The following is a 21,011-nucleotide window of genomic DNA, read 5'->3' as shown; positions in this document are numbered from 1 at the left end:
AAATGGAGCTAAAAACAGCTTCCTAATCGTCTCTCTCAAATGAGCGGCAGCTGCCTGTTTGAGCTACTGGTGGGTTCCTAGAGTGCGTGCTCGACCTGCAGTATGGCGGGAATGAGGCCTCTGCAAGTGGCACATTAAGCTACATGGTGGATTTAGCCTTTGCTAGTACAAAACATAAAAGGGTTTCTGGGCTACTTGCTGCTTGGATAAAAGCATAGACCCACGATAGCTCCCAGAGCTGGCGGTAAACCACTGCCATGTTGGGAAGCTGAGGTGGGCGGAGCCAGCAGCCACAGCTGCTGCAGTTTAAAGCAAGAGATTCACAATAAGACAGATTCAGATGTAATAGTTTGCAATGTGTGTAAAAGATACGTAGGCTTGAAAGAGACAAAAAAGATGATATATAGAGTTATAGAAACAAATACATAGTTTTAAAAAATAAAGTCTTTAAAGAGACAGTAAAGGTAGTATAAAAAATAAGCCACGTAAAAATGGATATTACACAGAGAATCTGCATTGTGTTGTCTTTGGGACTTTTAACTGCAGAAAAACATTTGATTGTAAAAGCTGTTGAGTTATGCCAAAATATATATTTTAAAGGTATCTTGACTTCAAAATTTGAATATAAGGATATGTTACTTTGGAAAGGAGACTCTGCTTTTGTTCCCACAGAAAGCAAGAGGCTATGGATTTGTTCAAGATTAAGATACATCAGGTTTGACCAGCCAAGACCCCCTGAAAGGTCTCCGATGACACCATGGCCCAGATGACACCATGGCCCAGATGATCCAACATCCAGAATGATTTGAAAGCAACTGGCTCAGATGATACACCCTCATGGACTATTCTATAATTCTAAAATTTTCTTTGTATCCCCATAAGATACAGCGCCCCCCTCCAGCAGGAAGTAGTAAGAGAAGCTACGCCCAAATTCCCAAATTATATGTAATTTTACTTTGTTAAGGTTAAAACCTTCCTTTTTGAAAAAAAAAAGGGGGAAGTGCTGTGGGATGTTCTGTATGGAAAATGTGTTGCTAATTAGTCAATAAATAAAACACTGATTGGCCATTGGCTAGGCAGGAAGTGTAGGCGGGGCAAAGAGGAGAATAAAGCTGGGAAGTGGAAGGCTGAGTCAGAGAGACACTGCCAGCCGCCATGATGAGAAACAGCATGTGAAGGTGCCGGTAAGCCACGAGCCATGTGGCAAGGCATAGATTTATAGAAATGGATTAATTTAAGCTGTAAGAACAGTTAGCCAGAAGCCTGCCACGGCCATACAGTTTGTAACCAATACAAGTCTCTGTGTTTACTTGGTTGGGTCTGAGTGGCTGTGGGACTGGCAGGTGAGAGAGATTTGTCCTGACTGTGGGCCAGGCAGAAAAACTCAAGCTACAGAAACCCTTAAGAAGATAGAGGTTACTAAAGAGAAGGAATGTTGTCTGGTGCTCCAGTGCCTTCTACTTCCTACTCTCCAGTCTTCTGTGGCCCTGGATTTCAGATTGTCCACCGCGTGGCCATTGAACAAGTTTCTTAATAAACTAGACTCATATCTTGCTCTTCTTCTCTTTCTATGTGTGTGTGTATGTGTATTTCTAAAATTTTGACTTTATACACGCTTTTGTTTTACAGCACACATACACACATATCCTATTTGTTCACTTTCTCTAGAGGGCACAGATACCAATTCTTAGAAATTCCTCAAATATGAATTATTCTAGGTATAATATATATGTATATATGTATATATATATATATACACACATATGTGTGTGTATGTGTGTATTACATATATCCCAGGATAAAGGGAATATAAGCTACATTTATTTTTTAAAGATTTGCAAGCCTTCACATAAATAACATTTTTAAAGAAAAGTATCTCTCTTCTGATTATAGGCTAAAAATTCTAAATGCAATGAATATCAGCAAATCAAACTCAGTTTTAAAAAAATTGCTACAGAACAGGAGCTATCTGTGTTTATTCAAGGAATGCAGGATTTATTTTCTGTTCAAAAATAATCAGTGTTGACTATAAAATAAAGTGACAGGTAGATAGAACTGGGAGTACAGAAGTCAGATGTCAACATCTATGGGAAATTTATTTAGAAGGAACTTGAACCCCTTCCTTACATTGTACATAATATTATCTCAACAAAGATTACTGTAAAAGAAAATACAGCAAAAAATATTGTAGAACTAAATTAGGCAAAGTTATTCTATATGTGAACTAAAAAACACAAAGTCAGGGTTGGTGAGATGACTCAACTGCTCAGAACCTTTGCTGTTCTTGCAGAGGACCTGGATTTGGTTCCCAGTACCACATGAAGGCTCACACTGACTTGTAACTCCACTTCTCGGGTCCCCATGGGCACACAGCATGTACATGGTACACGTACTTGTATTCAGACACTCACACACACATGATGATGATGATGATGATGAACAATGCAAAAATACCTCTGCATCGTTTCCTTGACAAGACAAGGGACTTACAGCTACCTAGAGAACACTGACAGCTCTCACAACAAAGGTAATTCAATTAAAAATGGGCAAGAATTTGCATATGTATTTCTGTATTTGTGATACACAGATGAGTCAAACAAACACAAGGAAGAGTGCTCACCAGCTGCTTCAGAAGCAAATGAAAATGAAAATACAGTTGGATCTTTGCTGGCAGTACTATGGGTATAGTAGAAAAGTCACCACCACCCAACATGCTGAGAAATCTGAATCTTGTAACACCACGTATAGGTTATGAAATGCTCCAGCCCTTTGGAAAATGAAATGTGACCTTATGAGTAGTTTTACTTCTTGGAGTTGAGGACAGTATTTAGAACATGATAACTTCAATATTCCTGTTTCACTTTGCCTTCTGTTTCTGTGTTAAACCATTATTGCCAAAAGCAACTGTGGGAAGGAAAGGGTTAATGATGCCTACAGTTCCAGGTCACAGTCCATTGTTGAAGGAATTTAGGTCAGTAACTGAATGCAGGTGCCTGAAGGCAGAAGCTGTTGCAGAGGCCATAGAGGAATGCTGCTCACTGGCTTGCTTTCCATGGCTCACTCAGACTGTTTTCTTATACAACCCAGGACTGTATGCCCATGGATGATACTGCTGACAATGAGCTGATCCTCTCCACATCAATCATTGATCAAGAAAATGCCCTCACAGTCTTGCCTCCAGGCCAACCTGATGGAGGCATTTTCTCAGTTGAGGTTTTCTCTTCCCAGCTGACTCTAGCTAGTGTTAAGTTGGAAATTTAACTAGCTTAGTCCCTAAATCAAGAAGCCAAATGAGGTCCATGAAATATCATCCATAAGTAAAAGAATGAAGTTTCAATATATGTTCATTATACAGAACCTTGAAATCATTATGCTAAGTGAAAAAGACACAATTCCATTCATATGAAAAACAAACTCAGTAGAGGAATTACTTGGATCAGGTTTGACTGTACCTCAGAAAATAAACGTACAGAGCCACACAAAGACAAGGACAAAGACACACAGAAACTTACCGGCCGGTTAGAAACACCTCAGATTAGGGTCTGGGGGAAGCAGGGGATCCAGAAGGAGCCCCCAAATATTGTGCCCAGGTCGCAAGACCCCCAACCAAGACCACCACAGAGTCAATATCCGATGCAAGCACACAGAGGTTTTTAATAACAAAACAAGCAAGCTTGGTCTGTGTCCAACATCTGACACAGCAGGTGGAGGAGAACGGCCCCAAGCACTCACTTTAAGGGATTTATATAGGAAAGGTTTACATGCAGTTTGGGATTGGACGACGGGGCTAGGAGTGAGATAGTTCTTTGAAGTTACTGGTTGATCTATAAGCATAAGGTTACTAATGGCTAACAGAATTCAGGGTATCTACAGAGTCATAAATTTTTACTCCCTATGTCCTGCTTTTGTTGAACCCAGGATATACAAATTCAGATTTATTGTTGCTATCCTCAACTTCTGGTCAATTGAACCCATTACTCCTCACATCTTGTTTTGCCAAGTCCAGGATACATAGAGTTATTGTCCCAGGCTTATAAGTTCAACTTCTGGTCACTTCTAAAACTGCTGGTCAGTAAATACCTTTGGAGGAGGAAAGGGGGAAATGTTTCTCAAGATCGCTACTGATTTTTCCCTTTCATACCCATGTCTGTGAGGGCATCATAACACCTGGTCGGTGTGTCGGCACAGTATGAAAAATCTAGCTGGGAACAGGCCTGTGAGTAAGCCAGGAGCAACATCCCTCCATGGATTCTGCTCTGAGTTCCTGCCCTTGTTTTCCTCAAGGATGGATTGTGACTTGGAAATGTTAGATGATATAAGCCCTTTGGATCCCAAGTTGCTTTTGGTTGTGGTGTTTATCACAGCAACAGAAAGCAAAGTAGCACATGTATCCCATTCTCAGCATTTCTACTCTAGATATTAACTGCTAAAAATGTGCGGAAATACAAACAAGAGGCACATATAAGAGTGTTCTTGGAGCACTACTCATAAGAATTCAAGCTTCACTTTAGATTATGAGATGTGTAAGATGTGTAAGGTATTTTATATTTATATTCATGTAAAGGAAAGAATAACTCATGCAAAATTAGAGTGAAGGAATCACACAAACATACAAGTAAAAAAAGACATATTCAGAAGACTGTCACAGAGTCATTTCATTTACAGCAAGTGCAATTGTAGAAGAGTGATTGTTGCATTAATTCTTTTTTTTCACGTATTACCTCCTAACCACAGTTTCCTCTTCCTCCTCTCCTCCTAGTCCCCCCTTCCCACATCCCCTCTCCCCTAGGTACACTTCTTCTCCTTTCCCTTTCAGAAAAAAGCAAGCCTCACAGGGATATCAACCAAATAGGGCATAAAAAGTTACAATAAGACTAGGCACTTGCCCTCATATCAAGGTTGGAGAAGGCAACCCAATGGGAGGAAAAGGGTCCCAAACTCAGGTAAAAGAGTCAGAGACAGTCCCTGATTCCACTGTTAGGAGTCCCACAAGATAAGCATGCTACACAACCATAACATATATGCAGAGGACCTAGGTCAGACCCACAAAGGCTCTGATTGTTGTTTCAGTCTCTGTGAGCCCCTATAAGCCCTGGTTAGTTGATTCTATGGGCCATGTTCTTGTGGTGTCCTCCAAACCTCTGGCTCCTATAATCTTTCCTCCTCCTCTTCCTGGGGATTCCCTGAAATCTACCTAATGTTTGGCTGTAGGTCTCTGTGCCTGGTCCTATCCAGCAAGATGGAACCTCTCTGATGAGTTTATGATAGGCTCTGGTACACAAGTATAGTAGGAGCATCATTAGGAATAATTTCATTGATTTTTTTTTGCCAGTCATGTTTGGTTCTCTTCTAGGTCTCTGTGCTATCTAGCCTCTGGTTCCTGTCCATCTAGGCAGTATCAGGCATGGGCTCCCTCTCACTCTCTTTTGGTGTTGGTTTCAAGTTAGGCTAGTCATTGGCTTATCACTCCCACAAGTTGTGCACCACATTTACCCCAGAATATCTTGAGGTAGGGAAAATTATAGGTCGAAGATTTTGTGGCTGAGTTGGTGTCCCAGTCTGACCACTGGAAGTCTTGCCTGGTTACAGAAGATGGCCTGTTCAGGCTCCATATGTCCCATTACTAGGGTCAGCCTTATAGATTCCAGGGAGTTTCCATTGTACCAGGTTTCTATCTAACCTCTGAAATGTCCCTCAATTCCAGTCATCTTTCCCAGTAATCTCTCTCTCAATTTCTGCTCTCCCCATGCCCATCACACACCTGATCTCTCCTGTTTCCATCCCCATCTGCTATCAGTTCACCAGAGAAATTATTCTATTTCCCCTTCCCAAAGAGATCCATGCATTTCCCCAAGCCCTCCCTGTTTCTTAGCCTCTCTGGGTCTATGGATTGTAGCATAACTAATCTTCACTTTACAGCTAATATCCACTTTTAAGTGAGTACATACCATGTTTGTCTTTCTGGGTTACCTCACTCAGGATGAATTTTTTCTAGTTCCATCCATTTGCCTGCAAATTCCATGATTTCATTGTTTCATGAATGTTTCATAGGTTGTTTCCAGTTTCTAGCTATGTTAGAGGCAGAACAGCCTGAACACAGGCTGAACCACCTGAACACCTCTTTGGGGAGATGGGAGAGAAGGCTCAGAGTCAACAGTTCAGACACCAGGAGTCAGGTGAGAAGCAAAAGGCAGACTTATTTATTGCAGATATGGGCCAAGTCTAAATACCCCCTCCTGGCACCCCATTGGCTGTCGGCCATTTCCTTGGCTATGTTAGCTTTTTCTTATTGGCCCCATCAATCTGAAGTTCATAGGTCACCAGCCACCAAGTGCAGCAGCAGACTTCAGGTTGGCTTAAGGGAAGTTGTTATTGTACATGCTTACGCACACTTCGAAGGTAGCCTTGACCCTGCCAGCTGGGCTGCCTCCTTTTCTTCTACATGGCTATTATGAATAAAGCTGTTATGAACATAGTTGAGCAAGTGTCCTTATGGTAGGATAGAGCATCCTTTGGGTATATGCCAAGGAGTGGTATAGCTGAGTCTTGAGCTAGATTGATTCCTAATTTTCTGAGAAACCTCCATACTGACTTCCAAAGTTTCTGTACAAGTTTGCACTCCTATCAGCAATGGAGGAGTGTTCCCCTTGCTCCACATCCTCTCCAGTATGAGGTATCACTTGTGTTTTTGAGTTAGTCTTGTATCCAGACACTTTACTGAAGGTATTTATCAAATGTAGGAGTTCCCTAGAAGAATTTTGGGGGTCACTTATGTATACTATCTTATAATCTGCAAATAATGATACTTTAATTTCTTCCTTTCTAATTTGTAACCCTTTGATCTCCTGTGGGTGTCTTATTGCTCTAGCTAGCACTTCAAGTACTACATTGAATAGATATGGAGAGAGTTGACAGCCTTGTCTTGTTCCTGATTTTAGTGAAATTGCTTTGAGTTTCTCTCCATTTAATTTGATACTGACTATAGACTTGCTTGCTGTAAGTTGCCTTTAGGTATGTCCCTTGTATCCCTTAGCTCTCCAAGACATCATGAAGGGGTGTTTGGATTTTGTCAAAGACTTTTCAGCATCTAATGAGATTTTCATTTCTTTTTTAATCTTTCAGTTTCTTTATATGGTGGATTACATTGACAGATTTTCATATGTTGTACTGTCCCCGAAGCTCTGGGATGAAACCCACTTGATCATGGTGGATAATCTTTTTGATGTACTTTTGAATTCAGTGAATATTTTATTGAGTATTTTTGCATCAATGTTCATGAGGGAAATGGTATGCAATTATCTTTATTGAATTTTTGTGTGATTTAGGTATCAGGGTGACTGTGAACCCATAAAATTGATTTGCCAGTGTTCTCTTTGTTACTATTTTGTGGAATAATTTGAGGAGTATTGGTGTTAGCTCTTCTTTGAAAGTCTGGTAGAATCCTGCACTAAAAACCATCTGCCAGTGTTTTTTTTTTCTTTCTTTTTTTTGGTTGGGAGACTTTTAATGACTACTTTTATTTCCTTAGGGATTATAGGTCTATTTATCAGATCTTCATTTAACTTTAGTAAGTGACATCTATCAAGAAAATTGTCCATTTCTTTTGGATTTTCCAATTTTGTGGAGTATAGGTTTTTAAAGTATGATGTAATGATTCCTTGGATTTCTTCTATGTCTTTTGTTATGTCCCCTTTTCATTTTTTATTTTGTTAATTTGGATATTCTCTCAGTGTCTTTCAGTTAGTTTGGATAAGGGTTTGTGCTGTGGGATGTTCTGTATGGCAAATGTGTTGCTGATTAGTCAATAAATAAATCACTGATTGGCTATTGGCTAGGCAGGAAGTGTAGGCGGGACAAGGAGGAGAATAAAGCTGGGAAGTGGAAGGCTGAGTCAGAGAGACACTGCCAGCCACTACGATGAGAAACGGCATGTGAAGATGCCAGTAAGCCACGAGCCATGTGGCAAGGTATAGATTTATAGAAATGGATTAATTTAAGCTGTAAGAACAGTTAGCAAGAAGCCTGCCATGGCCATACAGTTTGTAACCAATATAAGTCTCTGTGTTTACTTGGTCGGGTCTGAGCGGCTGTGGGACTGGCAGGTGATAGAGATTTGTCCTGACTGTGGGCCAGGCAGGAAAACTCAAGCTACAGGTTTGTTTGTCTTTTTTATTTTTTTCAAAGAACCAACTCTTTGTTTTATCAATTCTTTGTATTGTTCTCTTTGTTTCTATTTTATTGATTTCAGCCCTCAGTTTGATTATTATAGTCTGGTTATCCATTGCTTTACATCTAGTACCCACTTATGAATGAGTACATACCATGTTTGTCCTTCTGACTCTGTGTTACCTCACTCAGGATGATATTTTCTAGTTCCATCCATTTTCCTGCAAATTTCATGGTGTCATTGTTTTTCTCTGCTGAGTAGTACTCTATTGTGTGTATGTACCACATTTTCTTAATTCATTCTTTGGTTGAGGGGCATCTAGGTTGTTTCTAGGTTATGGCTATTATGAATAATGCTGCTATGAACATAGTTGAACATGTGTCCTTATGGTATGATTGAGAATTCCTTGGGAGTATGCCCAAGAGTGGTATAGCTGGGTCTTGAGGAAGATTGATTCCCAATTTTCTGAGAAACCGCCATACTGATTTCCAAAGGGGCTGTACCAGTTTGCATTCCCACCATCAGTGGAGTAGTGTTCATGTTGCTCTGCATCCTCTTCATCATAAGTTGTTATCAGTGTTTTTGATCAGAGCCATTCTAACAAGTATAAGATGATGTCTCAGAGTAATTTTGATTTGCATTTCCCTGATGATCAAGGATGTTGAGCAATTCCTTAAATGTCTTATGGCCATTTGAGATTTTTCTGTTGAGAATTCTCTGTTTAGCTCTGTAGTCCATTTTTAAACTGGATTGTTTGGTATTTTGATGTCTAGTTTCTTGAGTTCTTTATATATTTTGGAGATCAGCCCTCTGTCAGATGTGGGGTTGGTGAAGATCTTTTCCCATTATGTAGGCTGTCATTTTGTCTTATTTACTGTGTCCTTTGCCTTTCAGAAGCTTCTCAGTTTCAGGAGGTCCCATTAATTAAATTTTGCTCTCAATGTCTGTGCTATTGGTGTTATATTTAGGAAGTGGTCTCCTGTGCCAATGCATTCAAGACTACTTCATACTTTTTCTTCTATCATGTTCAGTGTAATTGGATTTATGTTGAGGTCTTTGATCCACTTGGACTTGAGTTTTGTGCATGGTGATAGATATGGATCTATTTGCAATCTTCTACATGTTGACATCCAGTTATGCCAGCATGATTTGTTGAAGATGTTTTCTTTTTTCTATTGTATAGTTTTGGCTCCTTTGTCAAAAATTAGGTGTTCATATGTGTGTGGATTAATGTCAGAGTCTTCAATTTGATTCCATTGGTCCACATGTCAGTTTTTATGCCAATACCAAGCTGTTTTTGTTACTATAGTTTTATTACTATAATTATTACTATAGTAGAGCTTAAAGTCAGGGATGGTGATGCCTCCAAAGGTGGCTTTATTGTACAGGATTGTTTTAGCTATTCTGGTTTTTTTGTTTTTGCATTTGAAGTTGAGTATTGTTCTTTCCAGGTCTGTGAAGAATTGTGTTGGGATTTTGATGGGAATTGCATTGAACCTGTAGATTGCTTTTGGTAAGATTGCCATTTTTACTGTTAATCCTACCTATCCATGAGCATGGGAGAGCTTTCCGTTTTCTGTTATCTTCTTCAGTTTCTTACAGGTCTTTCACTTGCTTAGTTGGAGTTACCCCAAGGTATTTTAAATTATTTGTGGCTATTGTAAAGGGTGATGTTTCTCTGATTTCTATCTCGGACCATTTATCATTTGTATATAGGAGGACTACTGATTTTTTGAGTTAATCTTGTATCCTGCCACATTATTGAAGTGTTTATCAGCTGTAGGAATTCCCTGGTAGAATTTTTGGGATAAATTATGCATACTATCATATTGTCTGCAAATAGTGAAAGTTTGACTTCTTCCTTTCCAATTTCTATCTTTTGATCTCCTTTTGTTGTCATATTGCTCTAGCTAGAACTTCAAGTACTATATTGAATAAATACAGGGAGAGTGGACAGCCTTGTCTTGTTCCTGATTTTAGTGGAATTGCTTTGAGTTTCTCTCCATTTAATTTGATGGTGGCTTTCAGCTTGCTGTAAATTGCTTTTATTATGTTTAGGTATGTTTCTTGTATTCCTGATCTCTCTAGGACCTTTATCATGAAGGGGTGTTGGGCTTTGTCAAAGGCTTTTTCAGCATGTAATGAGATGATCATGTTTTTTTTTTTTTCTTTCAGTTTGTTTATATGGTGTATTATATTGATAGATTTTTGTGTGTTGAACCATCCTTGCATCTCTGGGATGAAGCCTACTTGGTCATGGTGGATAATTTCTTTGATGTGTTCATGGATTTGCTTAGCCAGTATTTTATTGAGTACTTTTGCATCAATGTTCACGAGGGAGATTGGTCTGCAATTCTCTTTTCTTTGTTGCATCTTTGTGTGGTTTGGAAATCACAGTAACTGTAGTCTCATAAAAAGAGTTTGGTAATGTTCCTTCTGTTTCTATTGTGTGGAACAATTTGAAGAGTATTGGTATTAGCTCTTCTTTAAAATTCTGGTAGAATTCTGCACTGAAACCATCTGATCCTGGGCTCTTTTTGGTTGTGAGACTTTTAATGGCTGCTTCTATTTCCTTAGGGGCTATAGGTCTGTTTAAATTGTGTATCTAGTCTTGATTTAATTTTGGCATGTGGTACCTATCCAGAAAATTGTCCATTTCTTTTAGATTTTTCAATTTTGTGGAGTATAGGTTTTTAAAGTATGACTTGATGATTCTCTGTATTTCCTTGCTGTCTGTTGTTATGTCCCCCTTTTCATTTCTGATTTTGTTAATTGGATTCTCTCTCTGTCTCTGTCTCTGTCTCTGTCTCTATCTCTCTTTCTCTGCCTTCTGGTTAGTTTGGATAAGGGCTTGTCTATCTTGTTTATTTTCTCAAAGAACCAACTCTTTGTCTTATTGATTCTTTGTATTATTCTCTTTGTTCTATTTTATTGATTTCATTCCTCAGTTTAATTATTTCCTGGTATCTATTCCTCTTGGGTGAGTTTGCTTCTTTTTGTTCTAGAGCTTTCAGGTGTGCTGCTAAGTCACTAGTGTGAGATTTTTCCAACTTCTTTATGTGGACACAGTGCTATTAAATTTCCTCTTAGCATTGCTTTTCAGAGTGTTCCATAAGTTTGGGTATGTTGTACTTTATTTTCATTGAATTCTAGGAAGTCTTTCATTTATTTCTTTATTTCTTCCTTGACCCATTGGTAATTCGGTTGAGCATTATTCAGTTTCAGTGAGATTGTAGGCTTTCTGTAATTTTGTTGTTTTGAAATCTAACTGTAAACCATGGTAGTCTGATAAAATACAGGATGTTATTCCATTCTTTTTATCTGTTGAGATTTGCTTTGTGACAGAGTATGTGGTCAATTTTAGAGAAGGTTCTATGGGGTGTAGAGTAGAAGGTATATTCTTTTTTTGTTAGGGTGGAATGTTCTGTAGATACCGATTAAGTCCATTTGAGTCATAACATCTGTTAGATCCCTTATTTCTCTGTTAAGTTTCTGCCTGACAGATCTGTCACTTGGTGAGAGTGTTGAAGTCTCCCACTACTAGTGTGTGGGATTTGATGTATGATTTAAGCTTTAGTAATGTTTCCTTTACATACATGGGTACCCTTGTATTTGGGGCATAAATGTTCAGAATTGAGACTTCATCTTGGTGGATTTTTCCTGTGATGAATATGTTATGTCCTTCTCAATCTCTTTTGACTGTTTTTAGTTTGAAGTCTATTTTGTTAGATATTAGGATAGCTACACCAGCTTGCTTCTTAAGTCCATTTGATTGGAAAGTCTTTTCCCAACACTTTACTCTGAGGTAATGTCTGTCTTTGAAGTTGAGGTGTATTTCTTGTATGCAGCAGAAGGATAGATTCTGTTTTTTAATCCATTCTGTTAGCCTGTGTCTTTTTTTTTTTTTTTTTTTGGTTTTTCGAGACAGGGTTTCTCTGTGTAGCTTTGCGCCTTTCCTGGAACTCACTTGGTAGCCCAGGCTGGCCTCGAACTCACAGAGATCCGCCTGGCTCTGCCTCCTGAGTGCTGGGATTAAAGGCGTGCGCCACCACCGCCCGGCTTAGCCTGTGTCTTTTTTTTTTTTTTTTTGGTGTTTTGAGACAGGGTTTCTCTGTGTAGCTTTGCGCCTTTTCCTGGATCTCACTCTGTAGACCAGGCTGGCCTCGAACTCACAAAGATCCGCCTGGCTCTGCCTCCCGAGTGCTGGGATTAAAGGCGTGCGCCACCGCCGCCCGGCGCCTGTGTCTTTTTATAGGCTAATTGAGTCCATTAATATTAAGGGATATTAATGGAATATTTTGTTCTCTCCATTTATGGTGATTAAACATTTGCCTGATTAAAGTAGTCTAGGCTGGCATCTGTGGTCTCTGAGAGTCTGCAGGATATTAGAGTCCAGGCCCTTCTGGCTTTTAGAGTCTCTGTTGAGAAGTCATGTGGGATTCTAATAGGTCTGCCTTTATATGTTACTTGCTCTTTTTCCTTGCAGCTTTTAACATCCTTTCTTTGTTCTGTATATTTAATGTTATGATTATTATGTGGCAAAGGGACTTTCTTTTCTGGTTCTGTCTATTTGGTGTTCTGTAAGCTTCCTGTACCTTTGTAGGCATGTCCTTCTTTAGGAAAATTTTCTTCTATGGTTTTGTTGAAAATATTTTCTGAGACTTTGATCTAGGATTTTCCTCCTTCTATTCCTACTATTCTTAGGTTTGGTCTTTTAATAATGTCCCAGATTTACTGGAAGTTTTGTGTCAAGGATTTTTTAGCTATAACATTTTCTTTGACTGATGTATCTATTTATTCTATCGTATGTTCAAATGCCCGAGATTCTCTCTTCTATCTCTTGTATTCTGTTGGTGATACTTATGTCTGTAATTCCTGTTCACTTTTCCATTTACAGAATTCCCTCTGCTTATGTTTTCTTTATTTCCATTTTCAGGTCTTGAACTGCTTTATTCATTTACTTCAACTGTTTGTTTTTTCTTATTTTTTTAAAAGGGTTTATTAATTTCTTCTAATTTTGTGTTTGTCTTTTCCTGTATTTCTTTAAGGGATTTATTCATTTCCTCTTTATGGACCTTGATCATTTTCATAAAGTTGGATTTAAGGTCATTTTATTTGCTTTGACTATGCTGGAATATTCAAGACTTGCTGTAGTGGAATAGCTGGGCACTGGTGGTGAAATGTTGCCCTGGCTGTTGTTGACTGAGTTCTCACACTGGCATCTAGGCATCTGGGTTTGTGGCACTATAGGTCTAGGTGCTGAAAAAGTGAGTTTGTCTTTGTTGGATGAGTGTTTTGTTTCTTGGTTTCCTCTTTGGTCTTCTGATCTTTGTGGTCTGGAGATTTAGCAGTTATTGTGACCTCTGGTCCAGCATGAAGTCTCAGTTTGAATTGGGGGCTGGACTTATGGTGGCTAGCTTGGCCTTTGGTGCACCAGTGTCTCTCTGCTTGAGTTGCAGGGTGGGACACGGTGAAGAGGACAATAATGGAGATATTGGGAGGCAGTGGGAGAATGGAGGAAGTCTGATGGTAGGTCACCTATCTGGAGTTCTGGTGGCTTGTGTTGCCTCTGTTCTAGCATGAGTCTCTGCCTGAGTTCACCTATCTGTTCTTCTGACTGGTGTGGTCAGTTTTTCTGACTGGTATGACCTGCAACTGATCAGCAGATATCAGCAGGGGTGGGGCCACTCTTCTTAACCACGAAGAGTCATATGCACCAGGCCTGTGGGCTGATTCCTTCATCTGCCTCTGAGCAAGACTGGAGAAATTAGGGCTCAGTGGCATCACCCCTATAGAGTGCCTTCCCTGATACATTATTCTCATGTGGCATTTTGTCATCCCATGAGCTCTATTTCTGTGGTGGCCTGTTATGATGATTTGTTTGTGTGTCAGAATCCCTCCTAAGGGCAGTGACTATGCCTAATCCATTCTGTTTTCCCAAGGCCAACCACACAGACAAATGAGATAAACTCAGTAAAAGTCAGTGATTGAAATGAGGTCACTTTTCAGTCCATGGACTACTCTGCTTTCTACTTGGGAGCAAATAAGTGTGGATCATTGCCATCTACAGAGAGCAGTGTTTATTCAGAAATTTGGGATATGTTTGTATGTTTGCTTCTGCCTTGAAATGCCCTTGTCTTAAGTTATTGGTTTGTCTGAAGTGGCTACGAATTTATGAGCAAAATGTGCAGAATTATGAGTTAGTTGCAAGCCCAATTAACATACCCCATTCATTGTTTTTCTAATTTGTGTCTCCTCTATTTTGGTTGGAGTTTTGGTACATGCTGTTTCTTGGGTGTTTAGAGGTTTTATTTGTAGACCTCTAATATTTGGGGTGGTCTGTGCTCTGGTTTCTAGGCATTCCCCAGGGGTAGTACAGGCAGAAATGTATAAAAACAAAAAGCACATTTTGGTTGAGAGTTATGAAACATTGCAGGAATCCTCAGACTGGAAGCTTGAGAACATTCTGTGTTCCTACAATTAAGATCAAGAAGGCATTTGCCTGTGAGAATATCCAGTCACTGGGGAGGCTTCATGATGCTCTGGGAGGGGAGGAGACTTGCAACTCCAGGTAAGCTTAATGCTTCAGTTTTCATAGGACTTTTCTTTTCTTTCTTTTTTCTTTTTGATTAAGATAGATACAATCTCTCTCTGAAGACAGTGCAAATGGTTGTTACTCACCAGATGGAGAACTCTGACAAAATCAGATAATTTCTCGGAGTCTCATTTCCTTTTGTCCATCTATAAAATACAAGTCGTAAAATTAAACTATGGACCTAGATCCCGGTATGGCCTACCCCATACTGACAGCAAGGAAGAAAATGAGAGGACAGATGTATCCAGCCGACTGCATCACTACAGTCATGGCCACAATGTTGCATCTGTGGAAAATATAGAGAGACAGAGAGGTCAAGGTAGAAGAGCAGAGAGCTCAGAAATAGGTCCACAGAACCATGGGCAGCTGATTTGTAATGAAGGAGCAAATGTGGCTAGAGGAACAGGATAAACCATCAGAGGACCCATGGGTTGCTTCCACTGCAGGGAATTCCTCTCCAGGATCATTAGATCACCCCCCCCCCACATCTTAGCTTATTTGCATTTAGATCTGTGGTCACTTCCTGCAAATTTTGTCAGGGGAGTGAGGTCCGTCCACCCCCACCTTTTGTATGGTGCCATGTTCCTGAGGCTCTCTTTGTTTTGATTGTTCAGTCTAGATCCTGTCTGCTGTCTATAAGTTGTTTTGTCTTCAATATCAATACTTTCCTCCATTTGACCTGTTGTTTTTTTTTTTTTCTGTTGACTTCTACTATTGAATGTTTTGTAGGCTACTATATTTCTCAGTTCTAAAAATTCTTTTTGGTTCTGTTTTATGCTTTCTGCTCCTTTCTTGAGGCTTCCTACCATTTGTTCCTAGTGTGTGTAGTTGACACTGGGGTAGCTAAGGGGGAGCCACTTCTCCATGGTCCTAAGGCCGGAGCCATCTCAGAGGCTTTGTTACTCATGGATTGGTGTCTGTTTTGGTCTTTGATCTGATGAATCATTTTCTACTAAAATCTGGGTGATCTCCATATAAATTATGAGATGATAAAGTATTTAATCTTCTGTTTTATCAGCATTCTCTATAAGCACTGTGGGAAAGTGGGTCTAGCACTTTGCTCTCACAGGTGGGCATGGAAGTTGAGGCTCCCACTGGGCCTCAGGTGGATACATCCTGTAAGGGGCTTCTGCAGTATTTTAAAAATGACATGAAGGAGTCAAACTATACAACAGGGCCCACGTGGGAGGTTTATTGAGGGGAAGGGAGAGAAGGGGCAGAGAAGGGGGCAGAGGAGCAGCAGAGATTCCTGGGGATGAGAGTGAAGAAAGAGAAAGAGATAGGAGGTGGGCAAGGCCCACCTTTTATAAGGAAATGTAGTGAATGCACAAAGGGCGTGCTCTTACTGGCTGCAGCTGAGGCATATCCTGTCAGGACCTAAGGGCAGTCCAGTACAGATGCCTAAATGCTAGCAAGCTTCCCTTCAGTAATGGGAGGGAGCAAGTTCTGGTTCCTCACTAAGCTTCTGCTGGTACCATTCTGATCGAGAAGGCAGAAATACCTGTTTCTTTTTTTCCAAGTGGCCTACGTTTACATGGGGGGGGGGGGAGGGGGTAACAGCCTTGTGACTACAGAGCCTTGGAAGGTGCTGACTTCCATGTCACTTCCCAGGACAACCTAGTAGAGGGGCTCCTTGTTACTTCTGTGTGGGATAGAGTCAAGTTTTTGCATGTGGTTACCACTGACACTGTGAAGATGGAGGGTCTGGCTACCAGCTGCCATGAATGAAAGTCCCAGCAATCTAGTTACCTTCTCTGTTGTTACTCCTGACCACAGCCCCTGAGGCTGGAGGCCCCAGTTCCCACTGGCCTTTGCATGCCCTTGTGTAGGCAACGCTATAGTCTATGTGGCATTTGGTTAAAGTAAAAATTGATTTCTTAAAGTTTTACAAGTCTTCTGGATCCTTTTATTACTAACATTGGTTTTTTGTTGGGAATTCTCTTGTCTCTGCCTATGGATAGTCAGCACTTTATTTCTACAGCTGCCAGACTGAGATGATCAGACACAAAGGAAGCTGGGGAAACACAGCCCAACCTGGTCCTTAGACCCTGATGTTCCCAGGCAACCTACCATCCAGGATTCTACATTTAAGGATGCAATATCCTGCATATTCAGTATGCTTAGTGGTAGGATAGGGGAAAGTGTTTCTAGTGGTTCAGGGTTGGGGTATTTTTTTTTTGTTTTTGTTTTTGTTTTTGACCTAGCTGTAGATTCATCTTTACTTAGTTTATGGTGTAGAATCTGGATTTCAAGGTTTAATAGAAATGTGATTGGGTATAAGCTAGAGAGAGAGAGAGAGAGAGAGAGAGAGAGAGAGAGAGAGAGAGAGAGAGACAAACAGACAGACAGACAGACAGACAGACAGAAAGACAGACAGACAGAGTAATAAGAACTTCTGTGGGAGAGATGGACTTTAGGGAGAGGGAACATATGCAAGGTGAATTGGAAAGTTCTCTGTGCAGGTATCTGTGTGGAAAGGTTCTACACATGAGGGGTGTCCAGGCATGGGGTGTCTGGTGAGGCGGTGTGTGTGTGTAAAGAAGAGCCATATAGGAGTATGTCTGTGGTAAAGATAATATGTGTGAGAGGCCATGTGATGGAATGTGGGTTTGTACAATGTGTAGGCAGTAGATTCAAGATGAAAGGCAGAGGCCTAAGTATAGAAGGAGGTTGTAATGGGTAAGGGAGCCTGAGTACATGCCTTAGGTAGGCAGGCTATCCAGGGGGATATGGTGTATGGATGAGAGAGACTTTTAATGAGAATGTAAGAGCATTACAGGATGAGTGTGAATGTGGGAAAGTTGATACAGATGAATTTAAAAGTCATGTCCAAGATCATATGAAATAATATCTGCAAAGGGCTGGAGATGCAGCTCAGTGGTACAATGCTTGTCTAGCTGAGTGAGACTCATACTCTAGAACTTCAAATATACAGTGAAATAAACAGTTGAAGTGGAAAGGAGCATGAGGTCTGGTGGGAACTGAGTTTGTGGCTGTGTATGAAAGACAGTGGTGATGACCATATATTGGTGTCGCTTCTTGCAGAGTGGAATGCATGTGGGCCAAGGAAGTGAGTACCATTGCCGTCTATGTAAGCATGGAGTATTGGGTTGCAGGGCCTGTGTGAGTGTTGAGGTGACCAAGCACACATGAGTATGCTTGTGTGGTGATTATGGAAACAAGGGAGAACATAAGCATGTTACCGTATACTATATGCAATTCATGGGAATTAGAGTATTTGCTGCTGTGTATGTGGGGCCCCTGGGGATCTGGAGAGCTCCTGTAATTTACAAAGACATGTGATGAGCTCTAGGAGAAATGATGGGTCTTGGCTCTCTGTGGTCCATCTCCCAGGCACTTTCCTTCTCTGTTGCTATATGCTTGCTTCCAATTTCAAAGAGCGGAAAAGGCATCTGAGGAAAATTTTGTCTTTCATTTGTAAACCCTTCTGCTGAAAGAGGCCCAACAGCAATCAACACTTCATAATTCCAGCGGATACAAGAACAAAACAGAGGACCAAACAGACTGCCTCTGCTCCAGAGCTGTTTCTCTTTTACTTCTGTGATGTTGAAAGGAACATACAGTGACTTGTTTTTCTCTGTACTGATTATTTAGCAGGAGACAGTATGGAAGATGTGGGCCAGATGGGGCCATCTGAAAGTCCCTATGTAAAGCATCTAGGGAGAAAAGTCACCACAGATTCTGAACCTCCCTAAAATCCTTTTGTGAGCCTTCTCCCCACTCTCTCGTGGTCTCTCATTTTCCCAACGATATTACATTGCCTTCTTTAAACTGAGGTTCTAAGCCCGTCTTCATCCCTTAACACAGAGAAGATGGCTGGGCTCCCACAAAAAAAAAAATCAAAATCTTGCCAGTGATGATCAATCCTGTCAGATCACACACACACACACACACACACACACACACACACACACACACACACACACACAGAGAGAGAGAGAGAGAGAGAGAGAGAGAGAGAGAGAGAGAGAGAGAGAGAGAGAGAGAGATTTTTTAAAAAATATTTTTAAATGCATATACCCCTATGAGTTTATGTGCATCACATGCATGAGGAAGCCGTGTATCTAGAGGTTGACAGATCTGGAACCAGAATTAAAAGCAGTTGTGAGTTCCCTGATGTGGGTGCTGGGAACTATACTCAGGTGCTCTGTGTGAGCAGTAATGGCTCTTAACTGCTAAGCCATCTCTCCAGGCCACCCCTATTTTCTACACCAATTTTCCCCAGATCCCAGAAAGGAACACAGCCTTTCCCCAGCCATGGAAGTCCTGAGAGTGCCTAGGCCCAATCCTTCCTGCCTATCTCCTCAGCCACTTTCCTCCTCCAAATCTTCTCCACCCTTTCCCTCTAAATATAAGTGTGCACACACTTGCCTATCCTCAGAGGAACCTCTCACCCTCCTGTTCCACATCCTCTACTTCCTGTGTCCCTGTCTGAGATTATCTGCCTCCTGTCCCAGCCCCTTGACTCACCTTGTGGTCTTGCTGCTGTGGCTTGAATACTGACTGCCTTACGTAGTCTCATGTTTAGAATGGTTGGTCACCAACTTGCGGCACCATTTGGAAGGCTATGGAGCCTTTAGAGATATGGGACCTGACTGGTAGAAATAGGTTACTAGGGCATGCTTTTGACCCTTATGACCACCTGTATTTCAACCTATTCTCTCCCTTCCTGGCCCACCACTGTGTGAATAGCTCTGTGATGTGCTTCTGCCAGTGTGAGCACTGCCAAGCCTTTCTTGCTATAATGAACCGACGTCTCTCCAAAACACCAAGGCCGAACACAATTTTCTTCCTTGAAGTTATTTTTGTCACAAAAGTGACTAACACACCTGAATACCATCTCCCACTTACCACTCTGCTTCCCTAATCTCTGTGACACCCATGGCGGAACATCGCTCTGGAGTGATTGCTTCTCAGGTAAATCAGAACAGACGACGGGATGAAAACAATTCACACGTCCAGACACCAGAGCAAGGCTGCTGGGCAATACCACATGAGGCTCTACCTGCTGCTGGTCATAAGGGGGAACTGGCATCTGGTCATAAGGCCACTGGGATCCAGGACAAGTTTTTAGACTTAGACCTTCTCTAAAAGCAATAGTAAAGAGAAGCCTGGTGTCACACCTGATGAAAATCGGAGCACATGTTGCTTTAGGACAGTGGGTTTCAAACCATGGGGACAAGAGTGTAAAAGGGGGTATTGTGGCTGCTGCAATGAGTGGGAGTTATCAAGGGGAAGCTCCTGGCAGCTAGTGAGTAGAAACCAGGATGCTGTTAAACATCCCACACTGCACAGGGTGGTCCCTCCCACAAAGACCTGTAAAACTGAGCATGTGCTGGGGATGAGAATGAGACTAGTGAGAATAAAAAGTTCAGCTTTTCACTTCTTTTGTGATTCAAGGAGGAAAGTGGAGCAAAAAAGAAAGTGGTGTAGACCAGGGAGAGGGCAAGGTGAAGAGCAAGGACGTTTGGATGTGGAGATCCACAGGGCAGAGGTGGGAAATGAAGGCCCGCAGAGAGCAGCCGCATCCTCGGGCTGGCTGTGAGAAACCACGCTGAAGGATGCAGCGGCCTGTGTTTCTGCGGTAAACTAGGCCTGCTACCTCCACCATCGGGGTTAACAAACCCCGAGAAATGCAGAGCCTCCAGTGCAGGATGAAACTTGGGCCGACTCACTAACCTGTGCTTTTGATGCTTAGATGAGGGGCTTAAAGGCAATGGCTTCATCAAACTTCAGGGCAATACACATCCATCTGACAACTTCTAATCAGGAGATAGGTGAAAAGATGAAGGGTGGTGGCCTTTGGGGTTACAGAAAGGTGAGTGCCTTGGCAGGCACGGGAATAGGGAAGGGACCTCAAAATCAACAACTAGCTGAGGAGAAGTGGAGAGGTACAGGACGGGGAGAGAGCTGAGGCAGTTGAGAGAAGGGGGAACACGTGAAGGTGAAGGACTCTAAGACCATGAGAAATGGTACAAAGGGGAAGCCCATAGACAGAAAACAGTATGCAGCTGGTGACAGGCTCTTACAAAGGTCTAAAAACCTTCAGGGACGGGAAGACGTGTCTGCTGTCTGGGAAGAGAACAGCACAGCTAAAAGGGATGCTCAGTGCTCCGAGGAGAGGGACAATGAGAGGACTGATGGGGAAGAGCTGGGAGAAGGGGCAGGTGGTTGCTCACTGCGTGGGAGGCAGAGCACTCAACATGAAGGATGTGGCTGGGTGGCTGA

Source organism: Peromyscus californicus, unplaced genomic scaffold, assembly GCF_007827085.1.
Source record: "Peromyscus californicus insignis strain IS unplaced genomic scaffold, ASM782708v3 Scaffold_13__1_contigs__length_99412109, whole genome shotgun sequence".
NCBI lineage: Eukaryota > Metazoa > Chordata > Mammalia > Rodentia > Cricetidae > Peromyscus > Peromyscus californicus.
This window is presented reverse-complemented; position numbering follows the sequence as displayed.